The sequence below is a fragment of the Equus asinus genome, chromosome 10 (assembly GCF_041296235.1).
Source record: "Equus asinus isolate D_3611 breed Donkey chromosome 10, EquAss-T2T_v2, whole genome shotgun sequence".
NCBI classification, from domain to species: domain Eukaryota; kingdom Metazoa; phylum Chordata; class Mammalia; order Perissodactyla; family Equidae; genus Equus; species Equus asinus.
In genome coordinates, this window is record NC_091799.1 from 52180962 (window position 1) to 52205758 (window position 24797).

General features: G+C 44.3%; 1 pseudogene; it reads right to left on the minus strand.

Annotated features, from left to right (window-relative positions):
* Positions 1-16208: 16208 nt before the first annotated feature.
* On the minus strand, positions 16209-18127 carry LOC106844121 (olfactory receptor 10H4-like; annotated as a pseudogene).
* Positions 18128-24797: the final 6670 nt, after the last annotated feature.

Sequence of the window (24797 nt, forward strand, 5' to 3'; positions counted from 1 at the left end):
CAACAAACCCTTCTCTGTACAGAGACATGGAAACAATGCAATTGTCCAGGGATTTAAGTTGGCACTAGTTTTATGAACATCTCCTTTAAAATGCATCTGAAAATTCAAATTCGCAGATTGACTTCCAGGGATGCATGGGACATGAAGCTCATCTCTGCTGAGAGACCAAGTCAGTGGACTCAAGGGAACTCCCGGAGGCTCCATTCAAGGCCAGAGAAGGGCCGATGGATTTCAGTTGAAGGGTTTCTCAATCTTGGAACCATTGTAATTTGGGGCCAGATAATTCCTTGCGATGGGGTCATTTGTGCATTGTAGGGTGTTTAGCAGCATCCCTGGCTTCGACCAACTAGATGCCAGGAATGCCCCCAGTTGTGACAAGCAAAACGGTCTCTAGACAGTGTCAATGTCCCCTGGGCAAGAAAAGGCAAAGTCACCTCTGGTTGAGAGCCACTGCGTTAGAGGGAGAACAGGGGAACTGCCATTTCAGAAGAGCTCAGTTGAGAAGGAACTTGAATTGACCGATTTTTACCATGCAACTGGACAAGAGTTATGTTGAATAACGTGAACAAAAAGAGGCAATATGTACTGAAACTCTTACTATATGCAGACACTGAGCTGAACACCAGGAGTCATTATCCTACCATAGGAAGGGATTTTAGAAGTCACCCAGCCCATCTTTTTAATGTTTACCCTTCCTCTACAATAGGAATAATAGCTGTGACCTTAAATCAAGAAATTACCGTATGGTTGTCATTGTGCTAAGCTCCTTAATTCATTATCTCATTTAATGCTCATAGCTACTCCTATGAGGAAAGTGTTATTTATCCCCATAGAAGATGGGAAACTGAGTCCCAGGAAGATTAAATAATGTACCTGAAGTCAAAAAGCTAGGATGCAGCTGAGCTGGTGTTCAAATCTTGCTCTAAGTCTAGAGTGTATTCTCTTAACTGTATGCCAAACAATCCACACACACCATATTCCTTCTCCTTGGAATGACCTTTATCTATCTGCCTACAAAATGATCCTAATTGACTTTCAATACTCAGCTCAAATGTCTGCTCTTCTGCAAAGCATTTTCAGACCCCTCTGTGCCACCCACCCTCCTATAGGCAGACGTGGGCACTAGATCCCATGGGAATCCGCAGCACAATACACACGTCTTTTCTGTATCCTTTTTGTACTGTTGTAAAGTGACTTGCTTATGTACTTGCACCCCTGTCAAACTCCTAAGTTCTTTCAGTACTAAGAGGTCTTTGTATTTCCTGCCAACACATCATTGATTGAATAAGACAGACACTACCTCATAAAGCTCTCATTCCATTTGGGGGTAGATTTCCTTCATAAAGAATGCCACGTTGGGTCAGAAGAATAAACATAGTTAAAAAGTCCATACTACTTAAAACAATCTACAAATTCAATACAATCCCAATGAGAATTCCTATGACATTCTTCACAGAAATAGGACAAAGAATCCAAAAATTTATATGGAACAATAATAGATCCTGAATAGTGAAAACAATCACGAGAAAAAAGAACAAAGCTGGAGGCATCACAATTCCTGACTTCAAAACATACTACAAAACCATAGTAATCAAAACAGCATGGTACTGGCACAAAAACATACAAACAGGTCAATGGATCAGAATTGAAAGCCCAGAAATAAAACCACACATCTATGGACAGTTAATCTTTGACAAAGGAGCCAAGAACATACAATAGAGAAAATATAGTCTCTTCAATAAGCAATGTTGGTAAAACCGGACAGCCCCATGCAAAAGAATGAAAGTAGACAATTACCCTGAAACATACCCAAAAATTAACTCTAAATGGATTAAAGATTTGAATATAAGACCTGAAACCATAAAATTCCTAGAGTAAAAGATAGGCATTACACTCTTTGACATTGGTCTTAGCAACATCTTCTGGAATACCATGTCTACCCAGGCAAGGGAAACAAAAGAAAAAGTTAACAAATGGGACTATATAAGTCTAAAAAGCTTCTGCAAGACAAAGGAAACCATGAACAAAATGAGAAGGCAACCCACCAACTGGGAGAAAATATTTGCAAATCGTCTATCAAACAAGGGGTTGATCTCCAAAATATATAAACAACTCACACAAGTCAAGAGAAAAATCCAAACAACCCAATCAAAAGATGGGCAGAGGATATGAAGAGACATTTCTCTGAGGAAGATATACAGATGGCCAACAGACACATCAAAAGAAGCTCATCACTAGTTATTAGAGAAATGCAAATCAAAACTACAATGAGATATCACCTTACACCAGTCAGAATGGCTATAATTATCAAGACAAAAAACAACGAATGTTGGAGAGGATGTGGATAAAAGGGAACCCTCATGCACTGCTGGTGTGAATGCAAACTGGTGCAGCCACTGTGGAAACCACTGTGAAGATTTCTCAAAAAATTAAAAACAGGAATACCAAATGACCTAGGTATCCCACTACTGGGTATTTATCCAAAGAACTTGAAATCAATGATCTAAAGAGATTTATGCACCCTTATGTTCACTGCAGCATTATTCACAATAGCCAAGATGTGGAAGCAATCGAAGCGCCCTTCTATAGATGAATGGATAAAGAAGGTGTTGTAAATATATACAATGGGATACTGCTCAGCCATAAAAAAGACAAAATTGTCCCATTTGCAGTAATATGGATGGACTTTGAACGTATGACATTAAGCGAAATAAACTAGACAGAGAAAGACAAATTCTGCATGATTTCACTCATATGTGGAAGATAACAAATATATGGATAAAGAGAACAGATTAGTGGTTACCAGAGGGGAAGGGGGTTAGGGATTGGGTGAAAAGGACAAAGGGGCACATATGTCTGGTAATGGATAAAAAATAGACTACAAGGGGTGAGCATGATGAAGTATATTCAGGAATTGATAAACAATAATGAACACTCGAAACTACACATTGTTATAAACCATTATAATCCCAATAAAATTATTTGAGAAAACAAAGGAAAAAGAATTCCATAATTGTCGGAGCCATAATTGGCCTGTCTGACTACCACTCATGGGTAGAATGAGATAGTCAGGTCCTCCCTCTCCTTCTTATAACAGTTTGATTTTGAGAGCAGCTCTCACCTTTGCAGAGAGGCCTCCCTCAACCACATCATCCAAAGATGGTTTCTCTAGTGAGTTCCTGTAAGATCACTGCTTATTTTTTATAGTTTTTTTTTAAGTGGATGTTTTAAGCATGACATCAGCAGCATGGCAGGTGAGCTCTACTCTTAGATCGTCCACCTTAAAATACAATGAAAATGACAATCATACACCAATAGAGGACATTCACACAACACAAAAGACATCTGAGAGAGCCACACAGCCACATGTCTGCAGGTGGATGTGCTGGACCCCCTGAAGGAAGTGGAAGGGGGTAAGGGGATCTCTTCTCCCTCCCCCAGTGGCAGTGACCCAGGGCGTGGGACCCCACAGCTCTGAGAGGAGGAGGGGAGGGGTGGCCCTCCATGGGAACACCCTTGTTCTCCAAGTTCCTTTAAAGCCTATGGGAAAGCCCCACACAGAGGTGACTAAGCTATTGTGGGGTTGTCTTCATCAAGCTAGCACCCCAGGAGAGCAGATAGGAAAGGAAGAGTGAGAACACCCCTTGTATTGCATGGGTGAAAGAGCCCCACACTCACCCGGTGCTCCAGCTCAGCTGGTGGGCCAGAGCACCACCCAGACAGAAAAGCAGTGGATGTGAGGGTCATGGTGGGCTCAGCATACACAGCTCTTGACCCCTACCCAGCTGTGGTAGGTGCAAGCGGGGAACAGAGACTATCACTACGCAGAGGCACAAATCCATGCCTTCAAACAGTATGAAAAAATACATTAAATCTCCAGACCAGAAAGAAAATGACAAGCACCCAGAAATCAATCTTGAAAGCACAGAAACTTACAATCTAAATGACAGAGAATTCAAAAAGCCTATTGTAAAAATCTCAACCAGTTACAAGAAAATACAGATAGACAATTCAATGAAATCAAGAACTTCTTCACAAAAGAGATTGAAACTATAAAGAGTCAATGACAAATGTTGGAGATAAAAAACAATGGATGAGGTAAAGGAAAACCTGGAGTCCCTGAATAACAGCTGATTTATGGAGGAGTGAATCAGCAGCCTGGAGGACAGAAATATAGAAGTGCTTCAGAGGAGGAGGAGAGAGAACTAAGACTAAAAGGAAATGAAGCAATTCTCTGAGAAATATCCGACTCAATTAGGAAATGCAACATAAGGGTTAAAGGTATCCCAGAGTTGGTAGAGAAGTAGAATGGAGCAGAAAGCTTGTTCAAAGAAATAACAGCTGAGAACTTCCCAAACCTGCGGAAGGAGCTGGAAATACCAGTGTGGTTCTTCATGGTATTTGATGAATTGATCTTCTGCCAGTGCATTTTCTGGTAGTAATCACCTTTTCTTATTCAGGCACAGCTTTGGTTCTTCTCACCAGGGTCTTGTGTAACTCCACTGGCTTTCTGTGGGCTCAGTTGCTGTTGTCCCATGCAGCACCTGTGTTACTGTGCCCCAGTTGTCTGGGGGTGCTGGGTGCACCACTGCTAGGGGTGTGGGGTTCACAGGAGTCACTGTCAGTGGTGGGGGCCTGGGGACCCAGGACTTGTGTACAGCCCCTTCAGATGGTGGAATTGGTCAGTGGTGCTGCTACTGGAGGCTGGGTGCTCCTGCCCTGTCTGCTCACCGTTGTGTGGGTCAGGCTGCTGCCTCTGCTGTTGCTTCACCAGCCATCACAGGGCAGGGCCGCTGCTACACTGCTGCTTCTGCTGCTTGTGCTTTTGTGTGGGCATGTGGGCGAGGGTGTTTGTGCACAAGTGGAGCCATCGCCTGTGACTGCCCTCATCCTGTGGGTGTTCGCCTCAGGATGCAGGGCTGCCGCTGGTCACCACCACCCCCTGCGTGAGCATTCAAACATGTGCTGCCACCAGCCACTGCTGCTACCTAGGGTCATTCGAGGGCATGCAAGGCTGTTGCCACCTCCTAGGTTTTGCTGACGTGTGGGAGTGCTGCTGCCCCACTGGCATTGGGTGCATGGGGCCGGGCCGTCCTCACCTTCACTCACAGTTGTGTGGGCCGCTGTGTGCAGATACGTGCCATGGATTGCTGCCACCAGGGGTGAGGGAGGGGCTGCTCCCTAGTTCCACTGCTTCCCAGGGTCCAGGCCACCCAGCTTCGGAGGTACAGCTGCCTGGATCTCTCAGGCATCCTGCTATGCTGTGTGGGGAATCCTCCGCTGGTCAACAGGTGCGTTTGGTGGTAATTTAGAGGGGAGATGAGGGAACCTCTCAGTTCACCAGGAGCCTGGCCTCACTCTCCCCAAGCTTACATAAATGGCCAGGTGGTGCAAATTTTCGACTTTGCTGGTCATGCCATCTCTGTCACAGCTACTCAAGTTGCTGTTGAGACACAAAGACAGCCACAGACAAGATGTCAACAAGTGGGCATGGCTGTGTTCCAATAAAACTTTATTTGTAAATACAGGCCGCAGACCCACATACCCTAGTCTTTCACCTCTAAAGATGTAGTATAAAAGCATAGGGAGAAAGCAAGGAGAATGTTTCTGACGGGAACAGTATTAAGGCACAAGAAACAGAAGGCAAAGGAAAAGATTGGTAGACAAAATTAGCATGAGAATCTCTAAAACCTGGCTGCAAATCAATGAGAAGAAGACGATCCAATAGGAAAAGGAGGAAAGGCTTTGAAGAGGCAGGTGGAAGAGAGGAAACCCACACAGCTAATGAGCAGTGGAGACGTTCCACTCTGCCAGTGATTAGGGAAACCCAAATTAAAGCGACGTGGGGACCACCGGGCAGCCATGTCCACAAAGTTAAGTTTCTTGCTGTCAAGGGTTAGCAAGGGTGTGGGAAACAGAGGCTCCAACACAGGGGCTGGGATGCTAGTGAGCACAGCCGCTGGGAGTCTAATGGCAATTCTTCTCAAATTCAAGAATCATACATCAGGCAACCTGATCTTCTCACTGCTGATTCGCGCTTGAATCTGGTAATGCCGTGGCAGGAAAGGACGCAGAAGGACATGTCCTGGGGGCTGTCCCGGTGGTGCAGCAGTTAAGTTTGCACGTTCAGTTTCTCGTGGCCTGGGGTTCACTGGTTTGGATCCCGGGTGAGGAAATGGCACCGCTTGGCATGCCATGCTTTGGTAGGCATCCCACATATAAAGTAGAGGAAGATGGGCATGCATGTTAGTTCAGGGCCAGGCTTCCTCAGCAAAAAGAGGAGGACTGGCAGTAGTTAGCTCAGGGCTAATCTTCAAAAAAAAAAAAAAAACGGACATGTCCTGCAATATTCCTAATAAGGTGACAAATGGGAAGCCACCGAGGTGTCTCGGTCAAATGCACACTGCAGACACTCATAAAATTGAATATTGAACTGAGGTGGTTAAATAGCAGTGGTTCTGACCCAGGGGTGATTTTGCCCCTAAGGGGATATTTGGTGACATCTGAGATGTTTTGTCAGGGCTGGGGTGCGGAGGCTGCTGACATCTCGTAGCTAGAGGCCAGGGATGCTGTTCAATGACCTGCAACATATAGGACAGCCCCCACCACAAATGACCCAGCCCCAAATGTCAACACTGCCTAGGTTGAGAAACCGTGGTCTCTATAAACTAACATGGAGTTCAGGCACCACGGTGAGTAAAAAAGCCAGGTTACAAAAAGCGACCTACAGTATGATCAGAACCGTGTTAAAACTTGCAGTGTGGAGAACAGTTTGGTGGTTTCTGAGAGTTAAGCACAGGGCCCCAAATCCCAAATTTGCAAGGCATTAGACTCTGCTGGAGCCCCTGAGAAGCTCAGGTAATTGACTCAGCCCCAGCAGGCAGGGAGGGAGGGAAAGTGAGCACACACTCTCCCTGAGGTGGCCCTCTCCCTCACCGGAGCCCCAGGGGACCGAGCATCCCCGTAGCAGAGGCAGAGGCAGTAGGGCCACAGTGAGAGGAGACAGTGGGCAGGGTGCAGAGACAGCATAAACAAAGGCAGTCGGGCTCAGGCAAACCCCAAGCCAGCTGGCACGTTCAAGGCGTCAGGCTCCGTGCCTTGAGCCCAGCCCTCCTGAACAGCCCTCGCCTGCAGGGAAACGCTGAGACAGGGCTTCCTGCTGGGGTCAGGCAGAAGCAGGTGCAGAGCTGGGAGCCCCAGGTGAGTCCCTTCCCTGCCTTCTGCTTGACCAGGAGAGACCTGGGGAGCCAGCATCAGCTAGAGACTCGGAGGAGCCACCTTGTTGATGCCACTCCTTGTGCTATTCAAGTCTCTGTGGTGGGGCCACAGGCAGGGCTCCCATCCTAGCTTCCTGGCAGTGGGATGACTGCTCTGCAGGCATTACCTTTTCTGGAGCTCTCCTTACCTTACGAGGAAGGTTCACTGGACTAGTGAGAAAACTGAGGTGCAGAGAGGGGAGCTGCCCCTCAAAGTGACCCAGCGCAGCTGTCTGACTTTTCAGCTCTCTCCCTCTCTGTCCTGGCCAGAAACCAGTGGGAGAAGGGTTGGGGGAAGGCGGGGAAATAGGGACAAGAGGATTCAGGATGAGAGGCTCCAGCCACCGCTGGGGTATGAAGCACGGGAGGAACCAGGGGGCACAGGTTGGTGAGGGTAAGAAGTTAAGGATGAAAATAGGAAGAGAAAGGGAGGGAGGGGTGGCTGAGATGGAGGGAGGGTGCAGAGAGGGGAGCCAAACTGCTTCACCAGAGACAGCGGCAGGGGGGCAACCAGCTAAGGCCAGATGAGGTCTGAGAGACAAGAGAGGCCTCGTCTGTGGTCTCAGCCAGGGGCAGTGCGGCCCCGGAGGACGTTTGACAGTGTGTGAGGATACTTCTCATTGTTATGATGGGCGATGCTGCTGGCATCTATGGGTGCCAGGGACTCTGCTCAACGTCCCACAATGCCGAGGACCGCCCCTACCACAGAGTGTGATCTGTGACCCTAGTGTCCCTGATGTTGATGGAGGGAAACCCAGACCCAGGGGCCGATGTGGGCAGGACCTGTCCATGGATGGGGTTGTCGCCTGAGTTCCTGGGTGGGGAGCCGGCCCCACTGTGGTTCCTCCAAGGGCCAGATAGCGAGATTGCACTGTCTATCTCCGGGGCTGGTCCCTTTACTCACAGACGAACCTGCTAGGTGATCCTGGTGGATCAATGCCAGGAGACAGTAGTCCCCCTCTCTGCATTGCCAGGTGGAGAAAGAGGGGAAACAGGATCTGGGCAGAGGGAGCAACTGCATTCTCTAGATCATTGGTTCTCCAGGGTGGATGACTGTCCCCGATGGGGAGAGTGGCAATGTCTGGAGACATTCTTGGTTGTCATGACTGAGCAGGGGCTGTTGGTGTGCAGCCGGTGGAGGCCAAGGATGCTGCTGCTCAACATCCTACAGTGCACAGGACAGCCGATGTCACGAGTCCCACGGTTGATCCAGACCCAGATGTCACGAGTCCCATGGTTGAGAACCCTTGCACTAGACATTGGAGAGAAAGGGAAGGCTTGTGAGAACAACCCCACGACCCCCTTTTCAGCCATTCAGCCTCTTCTTGGAGCCTCTGGTTTCCAAGTCCTTGGCTTTGACTTGCCCGCTAAGATCCCCGAGTAGCAGGACTGAGTAGGGCTGTGGGGGCCACCTTCCTGGGGACCTATAGGCAGGTGCTGACTCAGACGTGGAGGAAAGATGCAAGTGACTCCAGGGGAGGGAGGCCAAGAAACTCTGGACACGAGTGACATTTGGGGAGGGCAGCCTCCAGGCACCAGTGTGCCTGGTCCCCCTTCGTCTCTCGTTATCAACTGTCAGGGCTTGATCAAAACCTAAGCCCACTGAAGAGGGAGTTTGTGACTTTTTTTGAAATTATGGTAAAATATACCTGATATAAAACGTACTTACATTAGCCACGTTATAACACACATTTCAGCGGCATTAATTTTGTTCATGACGTTGTGCCACCACCACCTCTATCTAGTTCCAGAACTTTCTCAGCACCCTTAAAGGAGACCCAATGCCCCTTAGCGGTGACTCCCCATTCTCTCCCTGCCCCAGCCCCTGGCAACTGCTGACATGCTTTAAACAGCTACATGAATGTTCACAGCAGCATTGTTCACAACAGCAAACAAGGGGAAACAGCCCAAATGTGCATCAGCTGATGCAGGGATAGACAAGGTGATGCATCCATGCAGGGAGATATTGTTCAACCAGGAAAAGGGATGAAGTCTGATATGTGGTGGAGCATATGCGAGCTCAGAAAACATCACGTTGAGTGAAAGAAGACACACACATTAGGACAATATTGTGTGATTCCACTTAGAGGAAACGTCCAGAACAGGCAACTCCATAGAGACAGAAGGAGACTGGTGGTTTACTGCCTTTTAAACTTTATACTACCTAATAAACAGAGTTCATTTAGTAATACCTATGTTATGAGGCCAGGCCGGTGGCAGAGTGATTAAGTTCACTCCTCTGCTTTGGCAGCCTGGAGTTCACAGGTCTGGACCCTGAATGTGGACCCACACACTGCTCATCAGGCTATTCTGTGGCAGCGTCCCACATTAGAAATGGAGGAGAATTGGCACGGATGTTAGCTCAGGGACGATCTTCCTCACCAAAAAGAATAAATAAATAAAGTAAAATAGCTGTTATTCATAAAGACACATCAGAATCTCATCAAATTGAAGGGATGTACTGAGCACAAACCACGTGCATTTGCTCACTTAGTGCACTGATTTAACTATCCTAGGCAGCACCTACAGGGGACCAGGTCACATTCCAAGAACAACTCATTTACTTCTCACAACCTCTCCTGGGTAGGTCAGGGAAAATGGAGGTACTGAGAGGTGAAGAAACTCAGTCAAGTTTACGCTGGAGGCAGAGCAGGGATTTGAACTCAAGTGGGGTGACCCCCACGTTCCTCTGTCTGGTGGCTGTGTGGCATCGCCTCACAACACAGAGATGTGCCTCATGGGGGCTGGAAAACAACTGGAATGCTATGTCTAGTCTCCTGCCTCTGATGCCCTGCATGGATGACTCCAGAGGAAGAATCTGGTTGATTCAGATTAAGTTAGAGATGAGCCCTGATCCAAGGAGTCATATGCGTGGGGCAGGGACGTTTCACAGTGTCTGCAGCTGTGGGACGAGGAGGACTTCTCAGAAGGGAGGAGGAGGGCACAGCAGCCATGGCTGGAAGCTCCAGGGGAGGAAAATTTTCCTTTTCGGAGGCATCCTTGAGAGATAGTGCAAGGTATAGTCTTAGGAGACAGCCCAGTCACGGGTTCAAGTCTTGGCTCTGCCATTGTGACAGCTCCACCTTGAGCAAGCTACGTATGGTGTCTGCAGCCTAATATTCCCAATATGTATGCTCAGGATACTGAAAATGCAGGTGATAAAGACAGCACCCTCCTCACTGGGATGATAGAGGATTAAAGCATACGAGGCACTGAATGGGAATCAATCAATGTACGCGTCACCTACACGGTCCTCACACCCTTCCTCAGCCCCATCAGCTTCAACCTCAGGAACAAAGAGCTGAAGATCGCCATGAGGAAGACCTTCCTCAGCAAGCTCTACCCAGAGAAAATGTGATCATCTGGGAGGAATTCCTTGGAAATAGCTAAATTGGGTTACCAGATGCTGACATGAGAAGTGGCACCCTGTAAACACATAGGAACCTATTTATCTGATGCCTTAAGGTTTAAAAGGAGCCTCATGGGCAGCATCCAAATGTACCAACATTGGTTAAACAATGTCAGGAGCACATTTGTGGTGGCGAAATGTGTGAGAGGATAACACACAGAAAATTAGATTTCATAATTCCTGCCCACTGCGGGACACTTTGTCAGGTAGCGTTACACCTGGAACCTGTTCTTCTGCCAGAAACCAGTGTGGTCTGCTTACTCCCACCACCATAAATCCAGATTGCAAAGAGAATAGGAAGACACCAGACCCAACGCTCTACCAAGCAGCAACAGGTAAATACAACCTGGATAGTATAAAGCTACAGAAGACCAAGGCAGGTTATAGCAGAGGAGAACAAAACACCCCAATTTTCAGCATTCCACAGCTCTGTGCAGTAGCAGTTAGAAACAGTAATAAGCAGACTCACAGAAAAAGTTGAGGAAATCCCTACATTTCAAGTGTGAATTTTGAGCTGTTGTGGAGAGAAAGAGAAGTCTCTACAGTTCAAGGAAAAAAGTGCCACCATGAGAAGTTACCAGCTGTGTTACAGAGTTATGAGGCACACTGGCCAGGCAGGAACGCTGTGGTGAGGCCCCAACAGTGAGAGCAGAGCCCAGGATGAAGGTGTGTGACATGGTTAGACAGCCTCAGCTCTTCCATTTCTCCACGAGGGGTGACTTGAGGTTGAGTGCACTGAATAGTTTTTATAATTCATTGAAAGTGTGTGTATTTAGAAGAAAGACAGCTACTGCATGATGTCACTTATGTCTAAACAACCCACCTCATAAAAGTAAAGTAGAATGGTGTTGCCAGGAATGGGGGGTGCGAGAACCAGGGAAATGCTGTTTAAAGGGACAGATTTGCAACCCGTAGACAAACAAGCCCAGGACATCAAACGCACAGCATGCTGATTGCAGACAACAATACCGTATCATAAATCTCAAAGTTGTTAAGAGACTAGATCCTAATTGTGCCCACCACGAAAAAGAAAAGACAATTAGGAGACGTGGTAGAGGCGCTAGCCGGTGCTACAGCAGTAATCACATTGCAGCATATAAATGAATTCAATCAGCATGTTGTACACCTTGAACTCACACAGCATTATATGTCACATATTTCAATTAAAAAGAGGTTTCCCTGACAAATTTGTTTCTCAATATGAATATATGCACTTATTTTAGAAGAGAAATTTGTAAAAACACTTAATGGACAACAGCTTATGCTGATACGTTGTACTCAACAACAGATGTAATTAAAATGAACAAGCAATAAATGTAAAAGTTAAAAAAATAGAAAATATGTGTATTCCTGTTGAAGTTGAATAGTAAACTATACGTTGTTTGTCCTAAAGTTGATTCAGTCTTTTTCTACATCTTCTGCAGTAAAAACATCGCATGTCAACATGAAGTGGGAGGACGTGGGAAACAATTTCAGTCAAGACTGGGAACCCAGAGCACCGTCCTTGCAGAATACACGATGCACTGCATTTTCGTTGCATCGTCGTCTCACTACAGCCTCACATCATCTCATCGCATCATCTCATTACAGCCTCACAACAAGGCGTAAGGGCAGGTAAACTCACGTCCACCCCATTTGACAGAGGGGAAGCTGGGGAAATGCTTGCACAACTCGTCCAAGATCAGGCAGCTTAGCAGAGCCAGGGTCCAATGAAGGTGTTTACTGAACCCAAGTCCTCCCCACCCACTGTTTCACACGTGATCTTTCTTTAGTGGGTTTTGTGAATCTGCCTTCAGGGAGTCTAGCCCATTCTAAAATCAAACAGCCTGGCAACCTAAGAGTCTTTTATACCACAGGTGGGCAATTGCAACCTGCCATGCCCTGGAGCGTGCATCCTTGGGAGGCTGGTGGAGTATGTCTACAGATTGAGGACTGCTGCATGATTTTAAATTCAGCTTTTGTCTTGCAGGAATTCCTGCGGAACGCTTTCACACTGATCCAAGATGCTCCTCTCCCTGGTGGCAAAGCCAATTGGGACAAGAATACAAGCTGGGTCTTTCATTTTCTTCATTAAAGGCCAGTTTGGCCTCGGATCCTTCTGGGATCCAAATGGAAAGAGAACCTGGAAGGTGGTGTGTACCCACAATGAGCTGGGCCCCCAATGTCTTATGCTAACTTATTGTGGTCCCTCAGGCCATCAGCCTCCTGAGGTCAGGAAGTGTGTCCGTGTTGCTCACCATCCCACCCAGCACCAACATGGTACTTGGAAGATAGAACTGATTAACAAATGTTTCTTGGCTGGACCAGTGTAATCCTCACAACACAACAAACCAGTGGGAAACAGTGTGCATGGAGCTGTGTTTGAGGTCAGAGTGACCTGGGTTTAAATCGTGCTTCCCTTTCCAACCTAATTAGATTGACATCTTAGAGATATATTCCACATCTGTGTCAATAAAAGGATGTTCACAGCCGGGACATTTTTTTATTGGAAAGGATTACATACATGCATTGATAAAGGCCTCTTAAGCAAATGTGGGTTCATGCGTACAGTGGAACCCAAGGCATCCAGTGAAAGCATTCAATCATGGACTTCATCATCAGCATCCTTCTCTTCCTGGGGATCCCATATGGGGATCCCATATGGTGGCCATCTTGGAAGAGCAGAGCAAGAGGAGTGAAGGCAGCAAAGTGCATCTCTCAAGCTGGCTTCTGCCTCCAGCAGCTGGCGTGGAAACGCTTGGCTCCAATTAGTGCAGGAGGGGATCCCCTGATGTCTGGAGATCTGCCCATCGACAGCCCTTCTCTGTGCTCCAGGCCTTTTAACCACCTCTCTGGGCTCTGTCCCCACCTTGGAGATACCCAAGAATGCGGCTCCTAGGGGACCATTAGCAACGAATGGCACACAGCTAGGAAGGAAGTGGATGGGGGAATTTCAGAAAGTGGAAGCTGAATAATGGAGGGGAGGACAGGGCCCCTTGGGGTAGGGTCTCCACCCCTGTGGTGTGCAGGGTATCAGCCGTGGACCATGGTTGCATTCACACTGACCTTTGGGCACTTGTCCCTATTTTCCACCACCAGAGAGCTAATGATGGCTCCTAGTTTTTGGACTTTTGCAGGGAAAAGAAATGCAAGGTTATTTTGTGGTCTCAGCATGGAGAGAGTCTGGCATGATCAGGACTAGGGTCAGGTAAATGAGGCCCCCGCCATACAACCAAATTCAAGGGGCCACCACAAAATTCAGTGATGAAGACAAATTATGTTTAATGTAATATTTTTAAAAATCCAAATTAATGCAAAAAATTCCCAATGAACAACATATCGACATTTTAAATAAAGATGGGATGCAACGCTGACTCTAATAAAAATGTTAGATAATAACAAGTGCTGTCAAGGATGTGGAGAAATCAGACCATCCTCCAACGCTAGTGGGGATGTACAATGATGCAGCCACTTTGGAAAACATCTGTCATTTCCTCAAATGGTTATGCACAGTTACCACACCAGCCATCAGTTCCGCTCCTAGGTATACAGCCCCAAATGAAAATGTGTCCACACAAATACCAGCATGCGAATATTTAGACCAGCATTACTCAAGACAGCCAAATGCTGGAAACAACCCGAGTATGCATCAACAGATGAATGGGTAGACAAAATGCAGTATATCCGTACAATGCAGTATCATTCAGCTTTAAAAAGAAATGAAGCACTGATGCATGCTACAACATGGATGAACCCTGAAAACGTTATGCTGAGTGAAAGAAGCCAGTCACAAAAGCATAAATATTGTATGATTCTATTGTGTGAAATGTCCAGAACAGGCAAATCAATAGACAGTAGATTAGCACTTACTTAGGGCTGGAGGGAGGTGGGGAAAGTGGGGTGATAGCTGAAGGGTACAGGGTTTCTTTGGAGGTGATGAAAATGCCCTAAACTGACTGTAATGATGATTACACGTATCTTTGAATGGACGAGTTACATGGTGTATGAATTGTATCTCCTTAAAGCTGTTTCTCAAAAGCCCGTACCTAGCTGATGATAATGCTCAAAAAACTGGAGCTATTACCAACATAACTATTATCAAGGAATGAAGAAAGGGAGGAAGGAAAGGAGGGAGGGAGGATTGAGGAGAAGAGAGAGAGGGAAAGTTACTCTGTCTCCAACGCAGACATCTGGCTTTATCTTTGAGCTAAAGAGTCTGTTGACCAGCGGTTCCCAATCATCTCTGCAGATCCTGTAGAGCACGGTCCCCACAGTGTCACCCCCTGACCACCAGCAGCATCACCTGGGGTCGCGTTAGAAATGCAGATCCTACAGCCCCTTTCAGGCCCAGGGTGGTGCCGGCAGTCTGTGACTTAACCAGCCCCCAGGTGACTGTAATGGGTCCCCAAGTTGCAGATTCGTGCTGGCCTCCCTCCTGCCACAGAGGGCGCACTCAGCTGACCCCGCACTGCATCCCCGCACCTCCCTGGCTTTGTGACCCTGGACAAGTCCTGAACCTCACTGTGTCCCTTTCCTCAGTTAAAAACGGGGTGTAACCCAAAAGGGCTGCATGCCTCCACTTGAGCCCCTTTTTTGAGGCAGAGCCAGCCTAAGGATGGCCATCGCCCCCAATATCTGACTCTACAACACATACAAGTGAAGTGCGTTTTCATTGGGGATTTGGAGGGAGTCGGGGAAGGGAATTTACATTGAGTACTCTAAGGCAAGCTTATAACCCTTATAACATGCCCGTTTCCTCCCTGCTCTTTCCTCCAGTGTCCTCACCAGTCAGTGGCCCATCACTTCCCCTGGTTCCTGGTCAACTGTCAGCAATTGGGCATTTCTTCCTGCCCCTCCCATTTCCCTCAATGCAGCCACCACTTCCTCATCCCTCTCTAGGTCTTTGCCCCATCTCTCTACACATTTCTTTTCTCACAAGGAGAAATTCAGATCCCCCCTCCCTCTGCAAGTTGCATCCTTAGTGCATCCTTCAGCTCAGCCAACAAAGGCAACTTATAGGAGGACAACCCCTTCCTCCTAAAATATGATGAACTGAAGATGAAAACTAATTTTCCCCATCAAAAATGTTTTCCTTTCCTCAACACGACAGTCACGATGAGAAAGGTGAAGTGTCTGAAGCACAGATCACAATCCGTGGTACATAGCAGGTGCCAACTCACTGTGCTGTTTGTGTCATTTCTTTGAGTAGATCAAGCACCCCTCATTCACACATTCAAGACAAACCATGCACACAGGTTCCCAACACAGCGATGTGGGCATCCCGTCCTCCATGGACAACCCACTCTCAGCACAGGGGACAGAAGGAAGTCGACACACAAGGTCAATCTTGGGGAGTTTGACTCCCCCATGAATCCAGGAGGAATGCATCAACTAGCCTGGGGGAAAGGAGAGAAAGCAGACATCTAGAACTTACAGAGCACTTGCTGAGGGGGAGGAGGGGAATTCACAGGAATCATCACAGTGAAGCGTAATTGTTCCCATTTTACAGATGGAAGACTGAAGTGCCTCCACCCGCCACATCCCCTGCCACAAAACCAGCCACTTCAGGAGTTCTGGGGAAAGAGTGTCCTGAGGAAGGGCTTCCTCATGGCGATCTTCAGATCCTTGTTCCTGAGGCTGAAAATGATCAGACTAAGAAAGAGGGTGAGGACTGTATAGGTGGTGGCCATCAGGGTGTTAACGTCCATAGAATGAGGGCCCTTGGGTTTGAGGTAGATGATGGAGGCAAAACCGTAGTGCACAACCACCACAGTGAGGTGGGACACACATGTGGAGAAGGTCTTGTGCCGGCCCTCAGCTGAGGGGATCCTCAAGATGGTGGCCACAATGAAGACATAGGAGAGGAAGATGAGTAACAAGCAGCCCATCAGAGCCATGACACACACCAGGATCACACCCAAGGTGACAGAGGATGTCTCCCTCACACAGGACAACATCAAGAGGGGAAGCACATGGCAGCCAAAACGGTAGATCAAAATAGATCCACAGAAGATGAGGTGAAAATCTATCAATGTCACCATCATCCCCATGACTGAGCCACCAGCCCAGGACCAGAACAGAAGATGGACACTTCCTCAGGGCTCATGAACACCTTGTAGTACAGGGGGTGACAGATGGCCCAGTAGCAGTCATAGACCGTGATCCTGAACGGGAAGGAGTGGGTGAAGTGAAACTTGAAGAAGAAGAACATCTGGCTGGCACAGGCCACAAAGGAGATGGAGTGATGGGTGGAGAGCATGTCCACCACCATGCGAGGGGTGACAGCCACAGTGGACAGAATCTCAGAGATGGACAGGGTGCACAGGAAGAGGTACATGGGCGTGTGGAGGCTGCGCTCACTCCAGATGGTGGCCATGATGAGCAGGTTCCCCAGCAGCGTGAACAGGTGCATCTGCAGGTACAGGAAGAAGGCAGGCAGGAGATGCTGGGGGAAGGTGGAGAAGCCAATGAGGATGAATTCAGTCCCCGTGCTCCAGTTCTGACCAGGCCAGGATGCTGCATCTGCTCAGATCAGAAACAGAATGAAGCACAGTCATTAAAACATAGGCTCTAACACAATTATATGGCAATTCAAGAGCTCTATTCTATTGAACAATTTCCTCAACTTTTCTGGGTCTCATAGTCTTCATCAGTAAGACAGAGTAAATCATAACAGTGCTTTCCATTCCGTATTGTGATAAAGATAAAATGAGATCAGTATATTGAGTGCTTAAGGCATAGTTTGGCACTGGGTTTTTACTAAAAGTGACTGAAATACAGAAAAGCTGCCATGTTTGGAACCATTATAACAGATGTAGATGGTCAGGGTCATATTCTCTTGAATAATGTGCATGTTCTAGAAAACATAGATTTGGATCTTGGGGTTAAAAAATATTTTTACTCTGAGAGTCTTTGTCTTTTCATTGACTATTTCAACCAACTACATTTATTTAGACATTGCTTTAATGGTACGCATTTCTGCTGTCTTACTTCATATTTTGCATTTACTGTTCTAAAGGAACTGAACATAAATTTTGAAAATGAAAGGATGGACAAGTATATGTCAGGCAAATATGTACCAAGTGAAAGCTGAGGCAGCAACCTTGAAACAGACAAATGGATGTAAGGAAACAATAATGATACTGTCTCTATTACCATAAGCCACTGAAAGGAATGAGCTTCCCTGGAGAAATGGCCTGGGCATAGAAGCAAGCCTAGGACGTGTTGTCTCAGCATGAGAGGAAACCTTCACTGAGTCATGAGTTAATGTTAAAAGGATGTAGGAACCAGATTGAAAATTACACAATTGGTCAAAGCTGATCATGAAAATGAATGATCATTGCACTTAGGATGGAGAAGCAACTTAAATAACATCCTAAGCAGCAATCAGATAATCCAGAGGGTGGGATAGTCCACAGAGCAATTGTTCTCGTCTCATCAGTACCAGAGTCATGAGAAGAATGAAGCGAAATTTCAGAGACATGGCACCAGATGCAGTGCAGCTATTAGATTACATCCTGATTTAGGTAAACCGGTGTAAACTATTGTTAAAGCTCTAAGAACACTTTGATTATGGAATGAATAAATGATCAAATATGAATAATATTAAGGGATTATCATTAATTTAGTTAATTTTCAGTGTCATCTCATTATTTTGGCTGTGAAGAAAACATTCTCAGTTCAGATGCATACAGAATTTCAAGATTCCACACACACACACACTGCAAGAGACAAAGAGGAATAGTTGCTTAAATATAGAATAACATTGTAGAAACCAGCATGAGTATCAATCATCCATATAACAGTATACCTGGATATTAAGTAGTAGATAATCAATACAGCTTCAGGGAAATAGATACAAATAGTAAGAGCTAAATCAACAACAGATAAAACATTGTAGACATTTTAATAGTGTTCAGAAATGTGAACTGGGAATTACTAATTGCAATGCAATTAATAATGTTCAGACATTCGCTATTGGATATATTTAGACTCTTAAGAAAGGGAGATTAAGCATTGATTTCAAGCACATAGAGGACTTTTTCAAAAACTGACTACATATTAGCAGATAAAAACATCCCCTCTCAATTTGAAAGTATAAATATTATATAGATTATAGTGCAGTAAACTAGAAATTCATAGAGAAGAAGTAGCTTTGTGACCAGCTATATTTGGAAGCTAAATTGATTATTAAATATTCTTCGGTTTCAACAGTAAAACATAAAGCAAATGTACAAATATTTATAGTTAAATGATTTAAGCATCAAAAGTCAGATGTTAACCTGAAAGAGTACTATGAAGGAAATATACAGCTTTAAATGTATTTATTAAGAAACTTTATGAAGAAAACAATCATGCTCAATAAAACCAAAATCAGGTTATTGCAAAGATTAACAAGATAGAGAAAAAAGGGACAAGATGTTAACAACAAAACTCAAAATTAACATTGAGAAATAACAACAAAAATAGTGGATATTTTTAAAATTAATAACAATAGTAAGAAAAATACAAGTTAACAAGTTTGAAACAGTAGATGAAATAAATACATTCTTAGAAAAATGTAAACTTTCAAAACTGGTGCAAGAAAAAATAGCAGCCCTGAATACTGAAATTAGTTTTAAAGAATTAAATGTCGGTGTTTTTACCTTCTACTTATGAGTGAGATCATACGGTATTTGACTTTCTTCCTCTGACTTATTTCACTCAGCATAATACCCTCAAGGTCCATCCATGTTATCACAAATGGTCGGATTTCCTCTTTTCTTATGGCTGAGTAGTATCCCATGGTGTATAAATACCACATCTTCTTTATCCATTCATCCCTTGCTGGGCACATAACAACAGAGAATGGATTGGTGGTTACCATTGCAGGGGGGGACAAAAGTGGTGATTAGACTCACATGTGAGGGGATGGGCTATAATTAGTTTTTGGGTGGTGAACATGATGTAATCTACACAGAATTCGAAATATTTTATGATGTACATACAAAGGCTGTATAATGTTATAATCCAATGTTACTGCCATTTAAAAAAATAACAATAAATTTTAAAAAGCAAAAGAAATTAAATGGTTAATCAGCGACTGCCCCTCCCCAATATTGTGCCCCAGTGGATTTACAGGTGAGCTCTCCTAAACTTTCAAGGAAGATTTGGTGAGAATGTTATACATGTTCTTCAAAAAGGATAAAAATATGTGAAAACCGCTCCACTCATTTGATCAGGTTAATGCAATCTTGATTCTAAAACCAGGTAGAATGTTTCTGAGAACAGAAGTTCATGCTTCCGCTATTCATGCAGATTTTAAAATCCATACTAAGACATCACCTAGTCAGATCCAGTGGTTTATGAAAAATGGTATATTATGATCAAGTGGTGTTGGTTTATCCTGTGAATGACAAGGATGGTTGGGCATCAGAAAAGCTATCATGCGACTCATCATAAGAATAAAGAAATATAGAAAGAATAAAGAAAAAACATAAGAATAAAGAAAAATCGTATAATTATTTCAATCAAGGGAGGAATATATTTTCTAAAAATCAAGTCCCGTTTGTGATTTTTTTCTGAGCTATAATTGACATACACACTGTACTAGTTTTAGGTGTACCACATAATCATTGGATATACGTACCTCTATTTAGGGTTTTTGAAAAAGTCTCTTTGCAACATGTGTTGAAGGAAACTTTCCTAGTTAAAGAAGATATCCTACAAATTTAGCAAAAAGTCCACTAAAAGGGGAAACTTCAGAGGCGGTGTTTTAGGATGAGGAGGAAGCCAAGGCTACTCACTGTCTCTGCTGTTCTTTAGTGTGGAACCGACAGTCATGAGCGGTGAGAAAAAGAAAGAAGGAGCATCAGGCCTGGAAGGGAAGAATGTAATCACCCACCTGGAAAAGATCAAAGGTCAGCATGTGACACGTGACAACAACAGGAGAACACAATGCTGCAGAAGGCAGATCAATTCACAAGACTCATAGACTTTCTCATGGTATTACACCAGGAATAATCATTCAATATGTAGGATTTAAGTAAAAAGTAGGATAACATTTCCAACAGCAATGCAAACTGTGAAGAAACAGCCCTCAGGCATTTTGGTCTCTGGATCCTCCACACTCAAAAGTTACTGAGGACCCTAAAGGCCTCTATCAATTTTTACCCAATTAGATATTAAAACTGAGAATCTTCAAAAATATTTAGCTATTAGTACATTTAAAAGAGCAATAATACACTTATTTCATGTTAATACAACTAACATGTTTGTAGGACAGTAACAACATTTTAAAAAACGTAGAGAAGACTGGCCTTGTTTTACATTTTTGAAATATGTCCAAAGTCTGACTTGAGAGGAGACAAGCTGATCATTGTATCTGCTTCTCCTTCAGTCTGTGGCAGTACGTTCTTCCAGTCGATGATACGACAAAACCCATCCTCAGATGTAAGTGGAAAAGGAAGGGACTGTGGACCCCAGGGTTCCTCATATCACACTTTGACATCCTCTGTTATAAAATATATAGGAATTAACCCAAAGCTTTGCAATACCTCCAAAGACAGAAATTTTAACCACTAATAAAAATGTAGGTGATCTGAATACATGAAAACCTGTCTACACTCTTGGATGGGATGTGCTCGTGTGGTTACGATGGCAGTTGTTCCCAAAATTACGTCATTGGTGCAAATGCACTTCCAACTCCCGTGAACTCACTGTAAATTTAACACTATCGAAATTTCCTTCTGAGAAACAAAAACAGGGAAAACTATACTAACTTTCTAAAAATGAGTAATTGGGGACATCGGTGTCATGGCAGAGTGAGCTTGCCTGGGACTCTCTCCCCTCCAACATACAACAAAAAGGAGCAACCATATTTGAACAGAAAATGCCCTAAAAGCACAGGAATGCTTAGAGAGTGACAGCAGCAAAATGATGGGGGGTGGAGATGTGGGAGACCCCCTCAGAGGAGCTGGAATGTGTTAAGAGAGATTTCACTCCCTTCCCTAAAGACTGCAATCGTCCTGCAGAAGGAGCTGTGAGGGAAGGGTCAGAGGAGGCGTCACGTGCCTGCACAACCTCCCAGGACTCCCTAAGGCCCTTGCAGCCTAGAGGGAAGCCCTCTAACCTGGCAAAAGCTATGGTGTGCGGTGACCTCATCAAGCTGAGACCCCAGGAGACCAGATAGCAGAGCTGATCAGGAAACCAGGGACTGTGCACCAAGGAAAATGCCCCCGCCAACCCGTGCTGTGCTGCGCCATCTCACCTGAAGGCGTAGGGCTCAGAATATGTGGCTCTCAACCCCCATCCAGTGGCGATGGGCTGTAACTGCCACCAAATAATATCAAAATGGGAAAAACCCACCCTTCCAGCATCAAACCATTCATCAAAACTCCAGACCAGAGAGAAAACAAATATTCAGAATTCTGTCCTGAGGAGTCAGAAATGAGTAAACTAAACAATTAAATTCAGAGTAGGTAACATCAAAAATCTCAATGAAGTAAGAGAGAATATAGAGAAACAATTCAATGAGTTCAGGAGCTACTTCACAAAAGAGATTGAAACTATAAATAAGAATCAGTCATAAATACTAGAGATGAAAGACACAATGGAAGAGATAAAACAAAATACAGATTCCCTGAATGCTTGTGTGGCCACCATAGAGGAGCAACTTGGCATAATTGAAGATAGACGTGTTGAATTGCTCCAGACAGAGGAGGAGAGAGAACTGAGACCAAAAATAAATGAAGAAAGTCTCCACGATATATCTGACTCAATGAAGAAATGCAACATAATAATTATAGGTATGCAAGAAGGTGAGGAGAAGGAGAATGGAGCAGAAAGCTTGTTCACAGAAATAATAACAGAGAGCTTCCAAAATCAGGGAATGAGAGGGAAAAGTGTGTGGAGGAAGCTTTAAGATCTCCTCAATTTGTCAATGTAAAAAGACCTACTTCAAGGCATATAGTAGTAAAACTGGCAAAAATGAATGACAAAGAAAGAATACTCAGGGCAGGAAGGCAGAAGAAAATAACCTACAAAGCAACCCTTATGAAACTTTCACAACATTTCTCTGAAGAAACCTTACAAGCTAGGAGAGAATGGAATGACATATTCAAAACTTTAACAGATAAAAATCTTCAGCCAAGAACACTCTACCCAGCAAAAATACCCTTCAGATATGAGGAGAAATTAAATCTTTCCCAGACAAATGAAAGCTGAGGGACTTCATAGCCACAAGACCCACCCTCCCCCCCCACTAGAAATCCTCAAGAAGGCCCTCATAGCTGAAAAAAGGAAAAAAGGTAGAATGGGGTCACAAAGCACGGAGTAAGGAGACAAATAGATAGAATAAAAATAGGACAGCAAATATTCAACTGTAGCATTAGGATAAAGGGAAGGCAAACAGCAAAAGCAAAGACAATCTTGTCACTTTGACCATAAACACACAACATAAGTTGGAATAAGATACAAGAATAATTACTTAGGAGGGGAGGAGGAAAGGGACTGAATCATTTTAGGCTAAGGAACTAAGAGGCCATCAGAAAATGGATTATGTTATGCACGACATTCTGAATACAAACTTCAGCATAGCCACTAGACTAAAAAGTAGAACAAAGACACAAAAAATAAATAAGGAAAAAACTAAGAAACGTAGCATAACAAACTGCAGAACTCAATGTGTAGACCAAAACATACAGGACGAGAAACAAAGGAAAGGCAGGAAAATCGGAAAATGAGTGACAGAATGATGGCATTAAGCCCTCATACATCAATAACCACCCTCAGTGTAAATGGATTGAGCTCTCCAATAAAAAGACACAGAGTGGCAAGATGGATTAAAGAACAAGATCCAACAATTTGCTGCCTCCAGTAAATGCATCTCAGCACCAATGACAAACTTAGGCTCAGAGTGAAGGGGTGGAAGAGGATACTCCAAGCTAATGGCAAAGGAAAGAAAGCAGGTGTCACAGTACTTATATCAGACAAAGTAGATTTCAAGATAAGGAAGGTAAAGAGAGACAAAGAGGGGCAATATATAATGATCAAAGGGACACTGCATCAAGAAGAAATCATGCTTATAAATATCTATGCACCCAACACCGGAGCACCAAAGTTCATAAAGCGACTATTTACAAACCTAAAAGAAGATATGAAAAATAACACAATAATAGTAGAGGACCTCAACACCCCACTCACATCATTGGACAGATCATCCAGGCAGAAAATCAACAAGGAAACAGTGCAATTAAACAAAAGACTAAAACTTTTGGACTTAATAGACATGTATAGAACACTCCAGCCAAAAACAGCAGAATACACATTCTTCTCAAGTGCACACAGAACATTCTCAAGGGTAAACTATATGTTGGGAAACAAGGCAAGCCACTATAAATTTTAAAAAATTGAAATAATAGCCAGCATCTTCTCCAATCATAATGCCATAAAGCTAGAAATTAATTACAAGAAAAAAGCTGAGAAAGGGACAAAGATGTGGAGACTAAACAATATGCTATTGAACAAGCAATGGATCATTGAAGAAATTAAAGAAGAAATAAAAAAATCTGGAGACAAATGAAAATGATAACATGCCATACCAACTCATATGGGATGCAGGAAAAGCTATAGTAAGAGGGAAATTCATCGCAATACAGGCACATCTTAACAAACAAGAAAAGTCCCAAATAAGCAATCTCAAATTACACCTAACTCAGTTAGAAAAAGAAGAACCAAGAAAGCCCAAAGTCAGCAGTAAGAGAGAAATAATAAAAATCAGTGCAGAAATAAATTCTATTGAAACAAAAAAGTCAGTAGAAAGGATCAATGAAATAAGGACCTGGTTCTTTGACAAGAGAAATAAAATAGACAAACTCCTAGCCAGACTCACAAAGAAAAAAAGAGAGAAAGCTCAAATAAACAAAATCAGAAATGAAAGAGGAGAAATAACAACAGACACCACAGAAATACAACAGATTATAAGAGAATACTGTGAAAAACCATATACCAACAAAATGGATAACCTAGAGGAAATGGATAAATTCTTAGACTCTTACAACATCCAAAAGCTTAGTCAAGAAGAAACAGACCGTCTGAACAGACCAATCACAAGGAAAGATACTGAAACAGCAATCAAAAGCATCCCAAAGAATAAAACCCCAGGACCAGATGGC